Source organism: Mobula birostris, chromosome 12 (assembly GCF_030028105.1).
Source record: "Mobula birostris isolate sMobBir1 chromosome 12, sMobBir1.hap1, whole genome shotgun sequence".
Taxonomy (NCBI): domain Eukaryota; kingdom Metazoa; phylum Chordata; class Chondrichthyes; order Myliobatiformes; family Myliobatidae; genus Mobula; species Mobula birostris.
Window position 1 is genome coordinate 26,676,300 of NC_092381.1, and position 23,238 is coordinate 26,699,537.

Genomic DNA, 23,238 nt, shown 5'->3' on the forward strand with positions numbered 1-23,238 from the left:
TAATTAGCCTACACAGTAACATAAAAGATGCAACCCCCTTATGTGAAGATAGAAGCTTGAGGTAGGACTCAGCTATAAATGGCATTCACTCAGTGGCCAATTTATTAGGTACAGAACGGGAATTCAATATAGTTCTCTGCTACCATAGCCCTGTATTTGAAGGATTGACGGTTTGTACATTCAGAGATGCTCTTCTGCATACCACTGTTGCAATGGATGGTTATTTGTGTTACAGTCGACCTCCTGTCAGCTTGAACTAGTCTGGTCATCCTCCCTTCAGTTCTCTCATTAACAAGGTGTCCTTGCCCACAGATCTGCCGCTCATTGAATATTTTCTGTTTCTTGGCACAATTTTCTGTAAACTCTAGCGACTATTATGCATGAAAATCCCAGGAGGTCAGCAGCTTCTGAGATAATCAAACCACCCCATCTGGCACCAGCAATCACTCCATGGTCAAAATCACTTAGATCATATTTTTTCCTATTCTAATGTTGATCTGACAAACAAGTGAATTTCTTGAACATGTCTGCACACTTTTAGGCATTGAGTTGCTGCTATATGAATGAGTGATTAAATATTTGCATTAACAAGCAGGTATACAGGTTTAGCTAATAAAGTAGCCACTAAGTGTAGACCCAACAAGAGCAAAGTGACTATTCCTATTTCTTGTAGTTTAATCTCTTATGGATATGGGCAGCATGGTAGTGCAGTGGTTAGCACAGCACTTTACAGTACCAATGACCCAGGTTCAATTCCTGTCACTGTCTGTAAGGAGTTTGTATGTTCTCCCCATGATTGTGTGGGTTTCATTGTAAGTTGTCCTGTGATTAGGCTAGGCTTAAATCGGGGATTGCTAGCCAGCGTGGCTCGAAGTGCCGGTCTGGCCTACCCTATGCTGTATCTCAATAAGTAAATAAATAAATGAGCAGTGCTGGTGAAATGTTTGCCAACTGGAAGGAATGTGAATACAGAAGAGAAAGAAGGTTTATTTCCTCACATAAGGGCATCCAATTGGGTTCTGATATTTTTCAATGCCTGTTTAAGCCTCATTGATTGTTGTAACAATGCTCTTTGAGATGTTTCAGTACTGCAAATTCCCACTGTAATCCAATCTTACTCATTTTGACTGAAGTTCAGTTTCACTTATTTTAACTATGAATTTGTAGTTTTCACCAGCAAGCAACAAAGTTGTGTAAGATTCAATGTCTCGTGCTCCTACTTACCTTTGTGATTGGCCTGGTACTCTCGTCAACAAAATGCTTGGTCAGAAGTGCTGGATGGCAAAGTGCTTTTTCAATTGTGCAGAAGAGAAGTGAAAAACATTGCAATTCCCAGCACTTTGTCAAAATCAAAGTACTCCATTATTAAATATACATGTTGTAGACATTACAGCTTCATTCAGCTAGTCATCGACCCAGGCATTATTAGCAGGGTTCAGTACTTATACATATTTAATCTGAATAGTCAGATGTTGCTTTTTATAGAATATACGTGACACTGTTGTAATAAATAAATAATTTATTTTTTTTAACTGAGAAGAAAGAACTTTAATTGAGATCTTCAGAAGGACAAACTGCTATATTGAAGGAGGAACAGGAACGTTAAGTTCCACACCACCAGGTTCAGGAACAGTTATTAACCTTCAACATTAAGGCTCATGACCCAGCATGGGTAACTTCACTCATTTCAATGCTGAACTGATTCCACAATCTATGGACACTTTCAAGGACTCTGCAACTCATGTTCTCAATATTATTTATTTAATATTTTCTTTTTGGTGTTGTACTTGCATGGTTCCTCTGTATTTGCACATTGGTTGTTTGTTTGTCATTGTGTGCAATTTTCATTGACTCTATTGTACTTCCTTGTACCTACTGAATTTGTACCTGTGCCATCTCCCCTACCAGCACTCCTTCTCTGCCACGTGTATCACACACCTCCCGTGGCACACCACCCTCACCATTCTGAACATCTTTTGCTTGCACCAGATTTGCAAACTCACTCTCCACTCCACATTGAGAAATACAGTACCGTGCAAGAGTCTTGGCCACCCTAGCTATATATATATATATACACACACATATATACACATACACACACACACACACACACACGCCTAAGACTTTTACACAGTACTGTACTATTTTGATGAAGCCACCATTACTTATGCTTGAGGGAGGAAAAAAAATGCCCTACTTTGGCAAGACCAGTTGTGTATTTAATATTTCAGTAGTATTTGAGTAAAATTGTAAATATATTGTTTGATTAAGCATTATTGTTAATTTAAGCAATTCATTTTAGGTTACATGTAAAAATACATGAATTGCATATATCATTATGCTTCCACATGTTAAATACACACATCACTTAAAGTAAAAAACAAAGTTAGATATGTTATTCCAGATTTCCTTGTTTTTGTTTCAATTAATTTTATGTTTTGGAGTTAAAAAACATAACAGTGGTGATGAGAAAGTTTTAAACATACCTGGGACAACTACCTACTCGCTGAAGCATAGCGAGACATTCCAGTAAAAAAAAAAGTACAGCAAGAAACAGCCAAGTAAAAAAAAACAGCACATCTTCTTTATGAGAGAGACAACTGAGTTTTTTCTTAAAAACAGAAAATGGACAAATTCACAGGTTAATAAACAGTGAGTGCCATGTGATAATAATAATACTTTTTTAAAAAAAGCAGAAATGGCTGGCTACATCAGAAAGTTTGATGTGTTGATTACAAACAACTCAGTATTGTAAACTGAGAAAATTATGCAGCATCTTGAAGCAAATGAAATAGCCAATGAGAAACAAGTATCGCTTTTGCTGAGTGCATTGGTAGTTTGCATTGCTCCTCCTACCAAACCAGCTGAAATGTGCTTTGCTGATACAGTACTGTGAAAATAATGCAGGAACATTTGGAACCAAAACTATTGTTAATTGCAAGATGCTTTAGGTTTTGTAAGTGGAATCAAAAGGAAGGGGAGTCCATTTCAGCATACGTGGCTGAATTGAAGAAGTTGTCTGAGCATTGTCAGTTCAGTAATAGGCTTAATGATGTACTGAGAGATCATTTAGTTTGTGGAGTCTTACAAGAAAGGCGACTCTAACTGAAGCACAACTTACATTGGAAAGAGCAGTTGAAATAGCTGTATCAGTGGAAACAGCAGACAGATACACAAGTGAATTGCAGTTAGGAATAAAAGTGAGTGTGAAAAAAACTATAACATCTAAACAGAAACCAGCCTGGGAGAAAAAATTGTGTTACCATTGTTGCAGCAGCTCACATTCACCAGACCAATGCAGGCTTAAGGGTGAAACTTGCAGAAAATATAACAAAGTAGGATACACAGTACTGTGCAACAGTCTTAGGCACATACAGTATATATAACTAAGGTGCCTATGACTTTGGCACAGTATTTGTCAATGTGCAGCAGAGAGCAAGTTTGTACATCTGGTGGGAGCAAAGGATGTTGGGAATGGTGAGGGTGGAGCAGTGTGGCAGGGGTGTGGGACAGATAGCAGAGGAGTCCCAGGGGTGGTGGGTGGCGAGGTTGCAGACACACCCAGCCCTGAGACAGAGGCAAGGTCACTTCATTCCAAACAATTGGTTTATTGATCTTTAGAGAATGATTCCCTTGGTGCTTCCCAGTTTCTGCCGTCTTCCTTTCCCTTTATCCTACCGTGACTTTCCCTCTCCCTGCCCCCTTCCCACACTTAGTCCACAACAGAGGCCTAGATTAGAACCTGGTTTATTATCACTCACACATGTCATGAAATGAGTTTTGTTTGCAGCAGTAGTACAGTACATAAAATTACCACAGTACTGTGCAAAGGTCTTAGGCAGCCAAGCTATATATATGTACAGGGTATACCAAGAGCATGTTGGGTAGGCAAAAATAAATGGACTGTACAGGGAAGAGAAAAAGGTAAAAAGCCAAGTTACAGTTTCTAAAAGAGCACTAATCTGCATGCTGTTGATAAAAAAAAAACTGATGATAATGGAGAGTGTCACAGGACTGTGTGGCCTCAAGATTTACACTGTGTAAACTAATAATGGTCAAGCAATATGGCTTACACCTGAAGTGAATGGCAAACTAATTAAAATGGAACTGGACACTTACTCAGCCTTTTCAGCCATTCTACAAAATGAGCTTGCACGGCATTTCAAAGATACTGAACTAAAGCCTGCTGATATTCAGCTAAGAAAAGATAACTCCTATGGGAATGAAAGCTGTAACAGTGAAATACAACTAACAAGCCACATTCGGACTGTATGTGGTAAAAACAGGAGGGTCAGTATTGTGGGGATGTGAGTGACAGGGACAACTACAACTCGATAGGAGATCCTTCCACCACTTATACGTCACATCTCCTGCAACAGAATCAACTGAAAGCAAATTAAGAAATGTAATGTATAATGCCACAATTGTCTCCGAGCTGTATACGATGAACTACTGCTCAACAAGGGGTAAACAGGTGCTGGTGCCAACCTCTGTGCCTCTGGTTGGAAAGCATATTGGAAAGACCATGCTGCTCAGAGGAATTGTAAAAAAAGACGAAAGCAGTGGTCCAACTGCAAAAGTTTTTGCAGGCAAATATCTGAGAAAGTTTCTGATATGTTAATCAGGCAGTACTTGCAAAATTTAGCTTGGTTATAAGCTGGAAGAGAGTTCAAGGAGCTTCAGGAAAGATGGAAGCATTCAGTCTTTGTGAGCATAAAGAAGCAGAATTTCCTCTGAGTCCATTGAGTACATTGCATGAACTTAAAGTGGGAGACAAAAAGCTGCTTATGTACTGTAACAAACAAGACAAAAACTACAGATGCTGGAAATCCAAGCAACACACACAAAATACTGGAGGAGCTCAGCAGGCCAGGCAGCATCTATGGAAAAGAGTAAAGAATCGATGATTTGGGCCAAGTTCGATAGAAAATTTGTGGGCAGAACTGAAAAAGCGTGTGCGAGCAAGGAAGCCTACAAACCTGACTCAGTTACACCAGTTCTGTCTGGAGGAATGGAACAAAATTCCAGCAAGTTATTGTGAGAAGCTTATGGAAGGCTCCCCAAGACGTTTGACCCAAGTTAAACAATTTAAAGGCAATGTTACCAAATACTAACAAACTGTATGTAAACTTCTGACCCACTGGAAAAGTGATGAAAGAAATAAAAGCTGAAATAAATCATTCTCTCTTCTATTATTCTGACATTTCACATTCTTAAAATAAAGTAGTGATCCTAACTGACCTAAGACAGGGGATGTTTTCTAGGATTAAATGTCAGGAATTGTGAAAAACTGAGTTTAAATGTATTTGGCTGAGGTGTATGTAAGCTTCTGACTTCAACTGTAGCAGCTGTATTATACAGAATACTGTATATACAGTGCCTATAAAAAGAATTCACCTCCCTACCCCCGCGGAAGATTTCATGTTTTATTGAGTCACAACATTGAATCACAGTGGATGTAATTTGGCTTTTTTGACACTGATCAACAGAAAAACACTCCCTTGTGTCAAAGTGAAAACAGATTTCTACAAAGTGATCTAAATTAATTACAAATATAAAACACAAAATAATTGATTGCATAAGTGTTCACCCCCTTTAATATGACACACTGAATCATTGCTGGTGCAGCCAACTGGTTTCAGAAGTCACATAATTAGTTAAATGGAGATCTGTTTTTGGAGACCTGTGTGCAGACAAGGTGTTTCAATTGATTGTAGTAAAAATACACCTGTATCTGGAAGGTGCAACTGCTCGTTAGTCAGTATCCTGGAAAAAAAACTACACCATGAAAACAAAAGATCACTCCAAGCAACTCTGCGAAAAGGATATTGAAAAGTTCAAATCAGGAGATGGATACAAGAAAATTTCCAAGTCACTGAATATCCTTTGTGTACAGTTATGTCAATCATCAAAAAATGGAAAGAATATGGCACAGCCGTAAATCTGCCTGGAGCAGGCTGTCCTCAAAAACTGAGTGACCGTGCAAGAAGAGGATGAGTGAGGGAGGACACCAAGAGACCTATGACTACTCTGGAGGAGTTAGAAGCTTCAGTGGCTGAGATGGGAGAGATTGCACAAACAACTGTTGCCTGGGTGCTTTGCTAAGTGGCAAAGAGAAAGCCACTGTTGAAAAGAACTCACATGAAATCTCAGCTCGTGTTTGGGAGACTCTGAGGTCAGCTGGAAGAAGGTTCTATGGTCTGATGAAACAAAAATTGAGATGCTCCATCCCTATCGCAAAGCATGGTGGTGGCTGCATCATGCTGTGGGGATGCTTCACTGCAGCAGGCCCTGGAAGGTTTGTGAAGGTAGAGGGTAAAATGAATGCAGCAAAATACAGGAAAATCCTGGAGGAAAACCAGGTGCTGTCTGCAAGAGAAATGCAACTTGGGAGAAGATTTGTTTTCCAGAAAGACATTGACCCCAAGCATAAAACCAAAACTGCACAGGAATGGCTTAAAAAACAACAAAGTTAATGTCCTGGTCTCAATCCAATTGATAATTTGCAGATGGATTTGAAAAGGGCTCTTCACTTACGATCCCCATGCAATCTGACAGAGCTTGAGCAGTTTTGTAAAGAAGAATGGGGAAAATTGTAGTGTTCAAATGTGCAAAGCTGATAGAGACCTATCCACACAGACTCAAGGTTGTAGTTGCTGCCAAAGGTTCATCTACTAAATACTGACTTGAAGGGGGTGAGTAGTTATAAAATCAACTATTTTCTGTTTAGTAATTGTAATAACTATAGACCAATTTGTTTTCGCTTTGACGCGTAATCAGCGTTTTCTGGTAATCAGCCTCAAAGAGCCATGTGATTCAATGTTATAAAACAATAAAACATGACAACTTCCAAGAGGGTGAATACTTTTTGTAGGTACTTCACAGAATTCATGATGGGTTATATGTAAAAATAAGTGAATTGCATATGTCATAACACTACCAAGTGATACTTGCACACATCACTTATAGTAAAAAAACTAAGTGATTTACATTATTTGGGACTCCCCTGTTTTATTTCAACTAGACTTATGTTTTGGAGTTACAAAACAGCATAAGTAACTAAGATGTGAACAAAGCCTGTTGTGCAAAACTGGGCAAAAATGTCTGCTGAAATCTTTAAAAAAATTAATTTCAATTATGATGAAATAATCAGATCTTAAAAGGAGAAAACCAGGCCCTTTTCTGATATTTTGAATCCAATTTCTTATCTTCATATTTAAATAAGAGTGAGAGAAGTGTAATTAGCAGGACAGATGATAACACCCTTCCAATAATCTTAACTCTTTCTGTGATATCACAGGAATGGAATAGAACAAGGAACACTTACCTTCAAAATAGGGGATTTGAAAGAAATGTAAATGAATGTGGGCTTGGAATCCCTGAGTTCTCTGTCAACTTCACCCCTAGCTGCTACATTGCCAGGTTCGCGAGTAGCCATCGGACTCCTGGACCAGTATCACTCGCCTCAGCACTGAAGGGACTCCGCACCTGTGGCCTGCAGCCATCGAGCTCCTGCTTGACCAGCTTCACTCACCTCAGTATATATTGCATACATCCTTTAATGATAAATTTACTTTAAAATTGAAGTTACATGCAAAATGGGCTTGGGCTACTAAAGGCCAGAAAATTCAGCACTGAAATTTTCTGTCTTATCTGTTTTCATAATCTATTCCCATAATAAGTACATTCCAAATAGTTTTTCAGAAGTTTAAAACCAGCCACCAAAAGAAGAAAAATAGCTGTCCAACCCTTTTATTAAGTGCCTATCACTCCTCCCAACATGTGTAAATTCTGTAACTTCAGTAAATCCAATGTCCTCAAAAGGCTGCATTGAAAACTCATGGATTCAAAAGGCTAATATACAAATTTCCTCAGACTTAACTATCAGAACTCAGCTATTTGAACGAATTGATCCTCTACCATGTGGCTCTTCAATTTCTCTTCATCCAGCTCTATCGCTGTAATCTTCCTGCCTTTGTACTTAACACGTTCACGTAGATTCCACTTAAATTCTACTCTGATCAATTATAGTTCTCAGAGGTAGCAGGCCCACGTCTTTCCGTTTCTCACAGATTTCCACCAGGATTTCTGAGTGACAGAGTGCTGAATTTCAGACTCTCCCACAAATGAAGACATGAGAAGAGATTTGTAAAAGAAAACAGCAGCAGCACCATTAAACAGATCGAAAGCACAGGAATCACAACATCATGGACCTGTGCTTCAACGCTTATATCCTGGGCAGTATATTAAGAAATACCTTGTGGATCTTTCCCATGATGATATAGCTGATAATAGCTTAGATTCAAGGGCATGATCTCAATCTGCACCAGTATATGGCACTATGTTATCATGGAGTCAAGAAAACAGCCTCTCTTATGTACTAAAATATTCATTGAATGTTTCAATACTCAAAATATGTAACCGGTCTTGGTTAAACTTGTATTTTGTAGCATTGTAATAAGATACAGACAATAGCAGCACTTCAGTAAAAGTCTTTACCAATTTGTTTTACCTTTATTATTGAACAGGTTCACAAATAAACAGCTGTTGAAAATGTCAAATGTTAATGAGGCAGGGCAATGCTATAGTAAATTGCAGCCATTTTTCCACTGCTGTGATTACCTTGGTACAGACAAGTACCTATAATAATAATCCCATCTTGCAATTCTCTAACCACTCTGCAGACTAAAGTGCATCAGCCCGCCATTAATCCCACTTATCACACTGACAGCTAGGTAATTACACTAGTGCTGCACCTAGGTAGTCCTAGTAAAATATCAGCTGCTGTTAAGGAATGCATGACGGGTAGGTTTTAAGCCCTTGTGGTTGATGATCATCAAGTGACGTTACCACTGACCTATTTTTTTAATGTGGTAATAAGTTATCCCCTGACTAAAGTGTTGTGCAGATTCTAATGTGCAATTATAGAATAATAAAGGTGTACAATTATTTAGTATTTCATGAAATGCACACATGTGAAAGAGGTAAAAAAAACAACATTCATCAGGATGCAATTAAATGTTTCAAAAGCGAGGAGATTTCCTAATGCAACTCTTTCTGAATAATTTCCATCACATAAGCAATGGATTTCTGAATCAACACACACAAAATGCTGGAGGAACTCTGCAGGTCAGGCAGCATCTATGGAAATGAATAAGCAGCTGATGTTTCAGGCCGAGACCCTTCTTCAGGACTGGAAAGAAAGATGGAAGATGCCAGAATAAAAAGGTGAGAGGAGGGGAAAGAGGATAGCGGGAAGGATAGAAGAATAGGATTGATTTCTACTTTGGTGTACAAGTAAAGTTACAAGATGGATTTTAAGAACTTTCTAGCATTGAGGAATATACATATCTTCAATGAAGTAAAATGAGTCCAATGATGCAGCATTTCTTCCCGAATCATCAACAACAACTTCTCCTCTAACTTGCTTGACTTGCTGAAATCCTCCAGCAGATTTTCTGTTGCTCCAGATTTCGGCAACTGAAGTTGCTTGTGTAATTGAGTAAGTTGCTTATCAGTGAGAAAGTTATTGGAAAGTATTAGGTAATTTACATTTTATTTTTACAAAGAACTTGAGCTCAAGAGCTTACTTTAATGAATTTACTTACCTGGAAGTGGTAAATAATTGATTTTGTTTCTACATTGTTAATTTTCCATGCTCTTGGCATAATCGGATTAAGCATGTCATCTGCTGAAAGCATTTTTCAGCCATGTTGGGTGAGCTATGCATGCTACACCCACAATGCGATAGCAATCTGCACCATGCAGAGCCTCGCAATTTAAAATCAGGCTGCATTTAGAAAGAGATTATTAGCAGCAGATCTACAAGACTGTATTTCCTCTATATATTAATAATAATAATAATAATAATAATGGCTCCGTCTGTCTAAGTAGACAATGGATGTGCCCGGTCCTTTCTGGGGCGCAGACCTGGACGATGAATATGGAGACCCTGGGCTGCCCAGACATCAAGATCCCCCTCTCGGCCTCACGGATGTGGTCCAAAGGAATGCGAAGCAGTACATTTGGCATCCGTTTGGCTGCAGGAGCTGCCAGGAGGTGATGTGATACGTCATTCAACCGCCTTAGGGGCTCTACTCCGGATTTGTGTAGGGTTTACTCTGTAGCCTTCTCTTCTCCCGAAGATACCCACAAGGCAGTGGGATCCGTAACCCTGGATAGGGGCCCATACCGGGTACTGTCAGCCGGAGCCAGCTGAGCCCGGGACTCGTGTAAGGCAGGGTCGTCATGCCCTGTAGTAGTGACATATGGAGCCACTACCCACTACCCAACTCTATATATCAGTGTTACCATAATCTGCAGTTTCCTGTCCCTGGAGTATGCTGCTAATTTGCATAAACTCCCAATCTCTGAGATTATAAAACAGGATCTTCTTTTCCAGAAGGCACAAGGTACCATGCAGGCAGACACCTTATTGAAGAACCATTTACCCAAGTGTAAACTATAAAAAAAGCTAATTTTTGTGAACTTATTTGCTAGTAACATTTATCGATGAAGAAATTTAATGTGGCCTATCAATTTATATAAAGATTTGAAACAGAACAACATCCACAGTGACAAGAAATGAGCAGGAAAATGGGACTGATCGCATTGCTCCCTAAGGTCTGGCACAGCCTCCATAGATGGAAATGATTCCTTCCATAACAATTCTGTGGTTCTCAGTATTTGACACTTCCATTTATATTTTACTGCTGGTTTTGTCAGTCACTTTGGAGGAGTTAGCAGCAAAGCAGGAAAATACATCCTGAATTCTGTAGTGTCAGAGGTGAACCACTTTAGGTAAAATGCACATGCAATTGCCAGGACCTAACATCAAGGTAGATGTGCATCATTATGTGAATATTATTCTTGGAGACTGGCTTGGCCCAGGGACTGACAGGGATCAGACACTGCAACTCTATCTGCAATGTTTCTTTCTTATGTAGTGGAGAGTGTGCTGACTGGCTGCATCATAACCTGGTATGGAAACACCAATGTCTTTGAACAGAAACCTACAAAAGGTAGTGGATTTTGCCCAGTACATCACAGGTAAAGCCCTCCCAACCATCCGACACATCTACATGATACGCTGTTGTAGGAAAGCAGCATTCATTATCAGAGATCACCACCACCCAGGCCATGCACTGTTCTCACTGCTGCCATCAGGTAGAAGATACAAGATCACCAGGACTCACACCACCAGGTTCAAGAACAGTTATTACCCCACAACCATCAGGCTCTTGAATAAGAGGGGATAACTACACTCACTTGCAAATCCATTGAGATATTCCCACAATCAATGATCTTACTTTAAGGACTCTGTCTTGTTAGTGCTTCACCCCTTGTGGCATTGAATCTAGATTGGAATCTCCTGCTGTTGCTGCTCATCCCTCCAAACCAATTGGTAAAAACTCAGCACTGAGTTTACAATTTTGCAGGCAAAATTAGATACATGTGTAAGCCATAAAGTTAAAGCACTAAGTAAGATCATGGTTAGTCTTTTTCTTTAACTTTTCTTTCCTTATTCCACAGATCCCTTAATGACCTTAGACAATATCCACATGCTCTCTTATTCCTTTTGCAAGTATCCTCTGCCCCTTTTACAACAATGTCAGTTGTGTGAATTTAATACAGAGATGTGAATCAAATAACTCAAGTAAGTTTTAGCATTTTCCTTCAATTGCTATTTAAATATTTCATGAAAAAAAATCAATCAGTGATGTGCATTGGATTTGTTTACCCCAAGGAGCAATTTAGGAACTGTGGCCAATAGTTTGTATTCAGTCCATTAATGTTAAAGCACAAAATTGCTGCAACTTAAATGCAATGTTAGTACTTGTATGCAACAGTGTACTACTGTTAGGCACAAAGTGTCAAAAGCCTTGAGTAAGCAGTTCAGGTTTGAAATGGCTTCACAAAGTTCTATGTGAGAAATTTTGACTTTAAACATTTCCTCTAAAGCTTCTTAAATCACACCTAAGCATTTTGGGCAGAAATAAGCTTTTGTCTTTGTCTTTATATGATACAATGATTGACAATTTTGTAATTTCGTATGAAAATATACATTGGAGTTCATGTTTTAAATTACAAATAAAACCGTAGATAGGTTATGATGCTGTCTCATTCAGTGAGCCCATTTATCTTTTGGTTCAATATTGCATGATCTTATGGAATGTCAACAAAAGATTATGCAGGGAACCTACTTTGTACAACAATTGGTCCAAGTCATGACAATTTATGATGGTATATAGAACAATACTTAACAATAACATTTTAGGTGCTACATGTTTATTTTAATATTGTCACTAACAAAGCTATTGTGCAACTTTTATACTAAATCAACAGCATTTTGAACAGAATGCATCTTTGTTTACTAAATCTATTGTATTTCTTTGTTCTACTGTGAACTTTGTTCTACTCCTTGGGGTGCAGATCTCGGACAATCTCACCTGGTCCAGGAACACCAGTGGGATTGTGAAACGGGCCCAGCAGAGATCGCACTTTCTGAGGAAGCTTAAACAAGCATCACTCCCCACTAACATCCTAACTACACTCTACAGAGGCATGGTTGAGAGTGTGCTATCCTTTTGCATCACAACCTGGTACTCCAGCTGCAGTGCTGTTGACAAAAAAGCCTTGCAGAGGGTGGTTAGGGGAGCAGAGAAGGTTATTGGGGTCTCCCTACCTTCTGTCCAAGACCTCTTTCAGAGTCGATGCCTGCAGAGGACACGGTACATCACTAAAGACCCCTCACACCCTCTACATGAACTGTTTGTTCTTCTGCCATCAGGCAAATGTTACAGGAGCATCAAAACTAAAACCACAAGGCTACTAAACAGCTTCCTCCCACAGGCAGTCAGACTGCTAAATAGCTGCTCCACCTGACTCTGCTTTGGACACTTTTAACTTGCACTGGACACTTATAACTTGATTTTAACTGACATGTGGCTGTTATGTTTTACTATTTATTGTAATGTTTATTATTTAGTGTTGTGTTTGTTATGTTATGATTGCACTGCTCCTGGGAAACACTGTCTCATTCTGCCCTGCAGAGCCGATGTACGGTTAGAATGACAATAAAGTTTTTTGAATCTTGAATGCCACAAGAAAATGAACCCCCTGTTGATATATGGTGACATACACGTACTTTGATAATGAGCTTACTTTAAACTTGGAACTTTGAAATACTCTAACTGAATATGGAAATTATTCCTTTAACAACTGGGATTCAGAATGTATCGATAACTATTATGCAATTTCAAATCATAATTATTCATAAATGGTACACAAAACTTCTAAATGGAAATATAAAATAGCAGAACATCTCTGTCATTTTTCACCAGCTCTAGCATTGCATGCACAGAATGTCCAATAGATCTATGGCCCAATTCAATTGTTCTGCACTACTCTTTCCACACCCCATGATTTTAATTCTCAGAAAACAAAGTTTAAATAATGCAAGAGCAAATTTTTTCAGAAAAAAACATTCTCGTACTTTAAAGTAATTTAATGTGCCTGAGGTCATTGTGTGTATATATTTTTACGTCTTTAATCTTTACCTTAGTTCAGTTTTTTTTGTGTAATTAACTTTGGCAAAATTAGGTATTTTTAGGTTCTTAAAATAACATAAGCAAGCAGTTCAACATTCAGTTTCTATAACAAATTGCAACTAAACTTATAATGACAACACCTTCCCCTTCAAAGCCATCCATTGCCACCCCCACCACCCACACTTACAATAACCTGGATCCACCTATGACTCTTGCCCAACTAATTTAATCAGTGATTAGTCCTACATATGATTTATTAATGAATGTTTCAGGAATTGCAGTCTTAAGTTAAATTGAATGACTGATATTAATAAAATATATTGTCAATAAATATTTTACTGATATGTTAAAAGAGAAGGATTTTTAAAATAGCATTTCTGTTTTTTCTCTGTTATAGGCAGTATAAAACAAAAATATATAATCATGGCCTAATTTTTTTTTAGATTATGAGGACACTCATCCTTGCTTATTGTCATTTAGAAATGCATGCATTAAAAAATGATACAATGTTCCTCCAGAATGATATCACAAGAAACACAAGACAAACGAAGACTAAAACTGACAAAATCACATAATTATAACATATAGTTACCACAGTGCAAAGCAATACCGTAATTTGATAAAGAGCAGACCATGGGCACGGTAAAAAAAGTCTCAAAGTTCCGGTAGCCTCAGCATCTCACGCAGACGGTAGAAGGGAGAAACTCTCCCTACCAAGAACCTCCAAGCACCGCAAACTTGCCGATGCCACACCATTGGAAGCACCCGACCGCAGCGGACCGCAGTGGAGTCCATCTGAAAACTTCGAGCCTCCAACACTGAGCACCGAACACCATCCTCTTTGGAGCGCTTTGACCCCGGCCCGGCCGCCGAGCTACAAGCAAAGCTGAGGACTCAGGGCTTTCCCCTCCGGAGATTCTGGATCACACAGTAGCAGCAGCAGCGAAGCAGGCATTTCAGAAGTTTCACCAGACGTTCCTCTGTGCTCTCACGTCTGTCTCCATCAAATCAGGATTGTGCACAGCACCCTACTTGACAGATAACAGACATCACCACTGGAGTGGCCGCAGCGAGCTGCGTCGCCCCACCATCTTCTCCTCCCGCCATTAATTATATATAACATTGTGATAATTAGTAAAACCAAGTCAAACCCTGCACCATCAACCTCATCTCACCACCCACCCTGGGACTTACCACATGATAGAACCTTGCCTCCCTATTTTGGGACAATATCTGGCCAGGGAGATGAGGTCTGGGAGTTACTGTTGGTCATCCCTCCAAGTGACAACACATCTAGAAGCAGTCTGCACATCCCAACAGCTCCCAGCTCAGAAAAATAAATACGTATTTCTTTTGGTCTTTGACTTCAAGCCAGATACAGAAAGCAAATGCTTAAGGTAAGCCTGGTATTCTTCCTCTGCTGCTAGATGGCTTTTCAGTAGACGAGCAGCTGTGAGATTAAAAATTAGCCGTGGTCTTGGACAATCGAAGTGTCGAGTCAAGACCCTTCATTTGGACCTTTCGTCCTTTCCCTTTGCTTTTTAAGAAGAGCAACTGAAAATATTTGGGTGAATACAGCCTGGGTGCCCAATTTTTTTAGATGTAGTATACAGGACATTAGCCTCAAAGAAATTACACCGATTACAGTTTGAATGCTTTTAATGGCTAGAGTGTTGCTCCCATTAGGGACATTCTCTGCAAATAAGATGGAGCAGGAATGCAATAACCTGGAATGCATTAATCAATGCAATAACTATTTGCCAGTGTTGAAGATCCAGTTCTAGAAGTTCTATCCATGCTGGAAATAAGGCCTTGTTTATCAAACAACCATCAGAAATTTATTTTGTTGGAAACTGTAACAGTCTTGAATTTTAAACAATGTATAAAATGCATTAGGTTGGAACAGAACCTCTAAAATGTGTACATCCATGACTGACATGCAATATAAAAAAGGTGCATTTGCAAACATTTTGTGGTCAGCATAATGTATATATTTCAAATCATTAATTTAATAAAATTTCACCCACCCCGTTATGTTCTGTAAATTCAAAACATTAAACTAATCCAAAGAAGATGAGAGTCTGAAATATGGGTGTACCTTCATCTTTCCTTTAAGTGAGGTATGCACATAATCACATGGTAGCATGAAGGAATATGCAATTAATGTATTTTTACATCTAACCTGTAATAAATTATTTAAACATACAAGAATGCATAATTAACATATGTACAAGATTACTAAAATATTATTGAAATATTAAATACACAACACTCAACTGCATTGTGGAATAAAGAGATGTTTATTTTGCATTGCAGCATTCATGATTATTTTTAATATACTGGATCATTTCACTGGCGTTAAACTAAGATGAGCAACAGCTCCTTAACCCACTGACACTGATCCCTATGCAACCATCCAGTCAATATCTCTTTGAACCTATCTGCTTTGTTAAAGGTTATTATTAGATTTGTCCAGAGAATTTATTTCATCCAAAAAGGTACTCTGGGGAAAGGTGAAAAAAAAAACATTTCCACATATACTGGTCTGAAAGTAATCATGTGAAATGATTGACCTGGTGCAGTAAAATAAATTATCATTACTTTCCACTCTCAATAACACCTTAAGCTCTTCTCCCATCTGCCGACCTCAGAGTTGTGGTCTAACCACACCATGCCAACAATGGTCTGGGAGGTTTCTGTCTTCAGGCTCACTACGTTACTTATCACAACCACAGTCTTCTTTCAAATATAAGACAGCTGTTACATGGTGCTTGATATCCTTTGATCCCTGAAGACCTCAGAGACATGATGCACAAAAGCCTTCCAAGTACAGAATAATCTGGTTATAACGTTCACATTTTCATTTATTGCTCTTTAAATGATAGCTTTCTGACTCTACACAATACATTATTTACAGGATGCCCAACGTTGGCTTAACTACATCTGGCACTTTTATCTCTATACAAGACAGAAATTACATTTAACCAATACCAAAAGATTAAGGCACATTCCAAGACCTCATGGGGGATAAAATGATTTCCTAAAACATACAAAAAACTTTTAAAAATTGTGTTTCATGTTAAAAAATGAACACACAGATCAAGCAGTCCAAATAATTTGCAATTTTAAATGATTGTATTATTGTGTTAATTCCTGACAGCTTCGACCTCTCAAATTAATTACTTCAATCTCATAAAGCTTCTATTATAATTATGCTTAATGCCAAAAAGGAAACTTACTTTGTAGTGTGGATAAAGCTGGAAGATGCTCTAGATATTTACAAGTGTGCATCACACACTTAGTTGAGGAATGAGGCAGAAAACCAGGAAGCCAAGGCTTCAATTTTACTTTGGAGTCTGTACACTTCTGTTCAATGATTAGAAGTCAATTGTTTTGATAAGTTTTGCTTTGAGACTAGCAGAAGATAATCTGGCATATGGCAGGGGATTAGTTAGCTCTGATGTTTAGATAGGAACATGCACAGGGAAGTTTAGAGAGATGTGGGCTAAACACAGGTAAATGGGAATAGCTTATATCAAATTCTTGGACAGCATGGAGGAGTTGGGTTGAAGGGCCTGCTTCAATGTAGTCGCACTGTGATTCTATGACTCTGACACCTGCCTCAGGAGACAGGACTCTATTGCAAGGAGAAGAGATTGAGGGAGGGAAAAGTATAGGAGAAAAGTAACTGTCTCCAACTCTTCCCTTGGTTAAAGGAAGTGCCTATGAGTGCTATCGCCTGCTCCAAAAACCTGTTCCCTTCCTGCCACAGCTATAGGGTTAATAGATGCTTGGAAATTTGGTCACTCATCACTAACCAAGAGACTGTTCCTTTTATTAGTCTACCAACATGCCAAGTTGCCTCCTGCGAAAAGAATGGCTGCCTCTCACTTGCCCCAATTTGACTAATTCTGGAAGTCAGTGGATTAGGTCCTTTGTCAAGATATCTTTGACATTTTTATCTATTCTGAGCCATACCTCTAACCAAGACACCATCCACTGTACTGCGATGGATTAAAATGTCCGTAGCGGCTAGCATAATACTTTACATCATCGGCAATCGGGGCTCAGTTCCCGCCACTGTCTATAAGGAGTCTGTACGTGTTCCCCATGACCATGCTCCAGTTCCCACCCACATTCCAAAGATGTACAGATTAGTAAATTGCAGGCACGCTACGTTGGCACCAGAAACATGGTGCCACTTATGGGCAGCTCCAGCACATTATCATAATGTTGGCGCAAAGAACACATTTCACTGTAGGTTTTGATGTACATGTGACAAATAAAGCTAATCTTATCAGATCATTTTGAGTCACACATTTAGTAAATATCACAGACCACTGAAAAAGCTGAAGACATCTAAACAATCCCCACCTAATACCACACTGTTAATTTCCGGTCAGTTATCTCAAAATGAACAGAAACACATTGACCTGTGAATTCTTCCAAGCATAAAAATATCTGATAAAATGGTCCTTATTCTCAGGCAAAGGAGAATGATTTTTCAGAGCACAGGACAAGCAGACTCTCATGCACTGTATGTAAACAGATCTTTAGCACCATCTTGCACTGTAATTTTGGAGATCTGTGCGTAAGTGTATTTTTCATGCGCAATATTCCTTCACCCTTCGACCATCAGGCTCCTGAACCAGCAAGGACACAAGGAACTGATTCCACAACTGATGGACTCACTTTCAAGGACTCTACAACTCACGTTCCTTGTACTAATTAATTAAACTTTTGTATTTGCAGTTTATTTTCTTTTGCCTGTTGGTTGATTGTCAGTCTTTCTTTGTGTGTAGTTCTTTAGTGATTCTATTGTACTTCTTTGCCTACTAAGAATGCCTGCAAGAAAATGAATCTCAGGGCAATACATGCTGAAATATACATACTTTGACAATATATTTACTTTAAGTTTGAACTTCAAAGCAACGATGATTAACAGAAACTATTGCTGGAAGTAGTAGAGGATGTGGGTGAATATCGATAATATTAGATGGATATTCCCCAATAATCCAGTGGACATTTATGCTGGATCTGGGTGAACATTCAAGGAGAGGCTCTAAGCAGTTATCACCACTCACACCCACCCTGTTATGTTTTCCACATGGAAAAATCTCTGCGCCAGTGGTTAACAGCATGTTTGGCAAATACATCTCTTTTTTTATCAATAGTTTGCCAGAAGTTAAATCTCCACCTGCAGAATGTTGGCATTCTGGTGCATTGCACTGTGCAGAGAACCTGGACTCAGCAAATGCTGCAAACTCATTTTGCTGCTCCACTATCCTCACTGATAACCACAATACATTAACCAATTTCAACTTTGTCAAATGTATTCCCAATACTGCCAGCAGGTTTCTTTCTCACATTCATCCTCCCAACTTTCTTTGCATAACCATTTCTTTACATTGGATATCACCCATTATACTCTTGCATTTTCTTTTCCACATTTCATATGTCTTGGCCAGATTTTAAAAAAATCTTGCTTCAACTACCACTGCATTTGAAAATACGAAATATAATTGAATCCATTCCCATTTTGAGTATGATTTTACTAAAGGCATTTATGATCAAATTTTATCACATATTCTCAAATTAGAATCAGCATTCATATAAGAAGTTCAATACTGAATTTTCTTTTTCAAACTTTAAGATGGGAAAGGCTACCAGTGCATATTAATTCCTCCACTCAGAGAGGATTCCAGTGTTTCTTGTTTATAGAACATAATTGCTTCCACAATGATTACAGATTTCTTTATTCTACCAAGAAATCTTTCCCACAAGTTGATTTGTCTTTACATTAATAAAAGTTTCTTGAAGGTATTCTCAGTAGTTTTCATAGGTAGAGTTCATGGTGATCATAGAGTTAAACTGAATGGAAGCAAGCCATTCAGCCCAAGTAGTCCATGCTGACTAAGGTGCTCCATTAAAGCTAGTCCCATTTGCCAGCATTTGGTTCATTACATTCTAAACCTTTCCAATCCATGTACCTGGATGTCTTTTAAATATTATGATTGTACCTGCTTCAACCAATTCCTCTGGCAGCTCATTCCACATATATACCAAGGAAAGATGACTTTCAAATGCCTATCAAATCGTTCTTCTCTCATTTTAAATCCATGCCTGCTAGCTCTTGATTTCCTAACCCTGGGAAAAACAATCAATCTTATACACATCTATAACATCATCTCTCAGTCTCCTATGCTCCAAAGAATAAAGAACTAACCTCCAATCTCTCCTAAAGTCAAAATCTCTCCCTAATTCAGTCCTGGCAACTTCATTGTGAATCTTCCTTGTTCATTTATGGGAAATGCATATTACAGGCATGACTACAATTTATCGTCTCCTCCCAGATCACTTGATAAGGTAATGGTAAGCTGTCTTCTTGAAGTACTGCAGTCCAATTACTGAAGGTACTCCAACAATGTTATTAGGTATAAGTCCCAGAATTTTGACCAAGTAGTACTGAGAGAGTAGTAAAATATTATTATGCCAAGATCAGGTGTGACCCTCACAAGGGATACTACTACTACGTCGACTCAGGCCTAGGGGGCCGCCGTCAGGCACGAGGGGTGATAAGATGATACAAGGCATACATAGAGTGGACAGCCAAATATTTTTTCACAGGGTAGAAATGGTTAATACAAGGAGGCATAACATTAAGGTCTTTGGAGTAACGTATAGGGGGCATGACAGTGATAGGGTCTATATACAGAGAATGGGTGAGCACACTGCCGGGGTGGTGGAAGAGGCAGATACATTAAGGACATATAAGAGACTCTGAGATAGGCACATTTATGAAATAGAAATGGAAGGCTCTGCGGGAGGGAATAGTTAGATAGATCTCAGAGTAGGTTAAAGGGCTGGCACAATATCATGGGCTGAAGGGCTTGTACCATGCTGTACTAGCACGGATAGAAGATTGGCTGACTGGCAGAAGTCAAATAGTGGGAATAAGGGGGTCCTCTTCTGGTTGGATATTGGTAACTAGTAGTGTGCTGTAGGGATCGGTGTTAGGACAGCTTTTTTTCGCAATACATAATATGTCAATGACTTAGATGAAGAAATTGGTGGCTTGGTGGTTAAGTTTGTGGACAATATGAAGATGGGTGGAGAGAGGCAGGTAATGTTGAGAAATCAGGGAGTCTGTAGAAGGACTTGGGCAGAATAGGGGAATGGGCAAAGAAGTAGCAGAGGCAGATGAAGTGTATGGCCATGCGATATGTAGAAGGAATAGAGGCATGAACTATTTTCTAAACAGGGAGAAAATTCAAAAATCAGAGGTGCAAACGGACTTGGTAGTCCTTATGTAGGATTTTCTAAAGGTTAACTTGCAGGTTGAGTCGGTGGTATGAAAGGAATTCATTGCCATAAACTGTTGAGGAAGTCAAGTCATTGGGCATATTTAAAGTGGAGGTTGGTAGGTTATTGATTAGTCAAGGTATCAAAGGTTATGGGGAGATAGCAGGAGAACAGGTCTAGTAACGAAACTACTAAGCTACTTTTCTCGTATATTGAACAGACAACACTTTGTTCAAATCTAATTTTAATTCAACCTATTCTTCTACATTACTTTTACTCTGCCATTAACCGCCTTTGTCCCTCTGGACTTTGAACAGCTAATTTTTCTCTTCAGCTCACCTTAATTTTATTTATTGGTTCATTTATAGACAATTTCTTTTATTTTGTACCTAGGGATTTTATATGAGTGTTTGGCATGTATGCTTAACATCGAAACTTTAAAAGTGATCCACTCCTCTTATTACCATAAACTATGACAGACAGGAGCAGAATTGGGGCAGTTGGTCCATGAAATCTAGTCTGCCATTTCAGTCATGGTTGACTGAATGCCAATTATAGCATTCTACTGTTTCTCCTCTTAACCCCTAAACCCCTTACTAATCAAGCACCTATCAATCTCTGCCTTAAATATTCCTGCCAAGGTCACCCAGGAGCATCAACATGTACTTTAGCTACCATAGAGGAGATGGAAGTTTCAAGAGAGAGGGAGACAGCACTCACCAGCAGGCAGCTAGTGAGAGAGATCTGTATATTCTCATTGGTGAGATAGTCAGCAGGAGTTCCTATGTGCCGGGGTTGGGAGTGGAGGAGCTGAATGAAGGGGGATGGGGAAAGTGTGCAGGAGATCTCAAGGCTTTACTGAAAGGAGAGGCTTCCAGTTGTCTCCTCCACCTGTGAGAACGTTCATGAATGCAAACAATTCTGAAATAATTCTCAAGTACACAACTGAGAACAGTTGAAGTGAGCCACTTAACACTCATCTTGCAAAGGAAGATGTTGGTGAATATCATATATGCAGTGCCCATAAAAAGTATTTACCCCCTTGGAGGTTTTCATGTTTTATTGTTTTACAACATGGAATCACAGAGAATTTAATTTGGCTTTTTTTTGACACTGATCAACAGAAAACGACTCTCTCGTGTAAAGTGAAAACAAATTTCTTCAAATTGGTCTAAATGTATTAAAATTATTAATTACAAACTAATTGATTGCATAATTACTCACCCCCTTCAAGTCAGTATTTAGTAGATGCTCTGTTGGCAGCAACTAACGTCTTGAGTCTGTGTTGATAGGTCTCTATCAGCTTTGCACATCTGGACACTGCAATTTTTCCCCATTCTTCTTGACAAATGGAATGTGTGCAAGCTCTATCAGATTGCATGGGCATTGTGAATGAATAGCCCTTTTCAAGTCCAGCCACAAATTCTCAATTAGATTGAGATCTGGACTTGACTTGGCCACTCCAGGACATTAACTTTGTTGTTTTTAAGCCATTCCTACGTAGCTTTAGCTTTATGCTTGGGGTCATTGTCTTGCTGGAAAACAAATCTTCTCCAAGTCGCAGTTACCTTGCAGACTGCATCAAGTTTTCCTCCAGGAATTCCCTGTATTTTGCTGCATTCATTTTACCCTCTACCTTCACAAGCCTTCCAGGGCCTGGTGCAGTGAAGCATCCTCACAGCATGATGCAGCCACCACCATGCTTCACAGTAGAAATGGTGTGTTTTTGATGATGTGCAGTGTTTGGCTTACACCAAACATAACAGTTAGTCTGATGGCTTAAAAAGCTCAATTTTCGTTTCATCAGACCATTGAAACTTCTTCCAGCTGATTTCAGAGTCTCCCATATGTCTTCTGAAGAATCCCTAGCCGAGATTTCACGCAAGTTTTTTTCAATAGGGCTTTCTCTTTGCCACTCTCCCATAAAGCTGTGACTGGTGAAGCACCTGGGCAACAGTTGTTGTATGCACAGTATCTCCCATCTCAGCCACTGAAGCTTGTAGCTCCTCAAGTGATCTCATAGGTCTCTTGGTGACCTTCCTCACTGGTCCTCTTCTTGCATGTTCACTCAGTTTTTGAGGACGGCCTGCTCTTGGCAGTTTTACAGCTGTGCCATATTCTTCTCATTTCTTGTTGATTGGCTTAACTGTACTCCAAGGGATATTCAGTGACTTGGAAATTTTCTTGTACCCATCTCCTGACTTGTGGATTTCAATAACCTTTTCACAGAGTTGCTTGGAATCTTCTTTTGTCTTCACGGTGTAGTTTTTGCCAGGATACTGACTCACCAGCAATTGCACCTTCCAGATAACTGGTGTATTTTTACCACAGTCAATTGAAAGGTTTCCAAAAACAGCTCTCCATTTGACTTCTAAAACCAATTGGC

General features: G+C 39.1%; 1 protein-coding gene across 1 annotated transcript in view; it reads right to left on the minus strand.

The window, feature by feature from the left end:
• LOC140205806 (dihydropyrimidine dehydrogenase [NADP(+)]-like) overlaps positions 1-23,238 on the minus strand; it is a 927,724-nt gene that overhangs the window by 628,034 nt on the left and 276,452 nt on the right. The gene's annotated exons all lie outside the window — the stretch shown is intronic.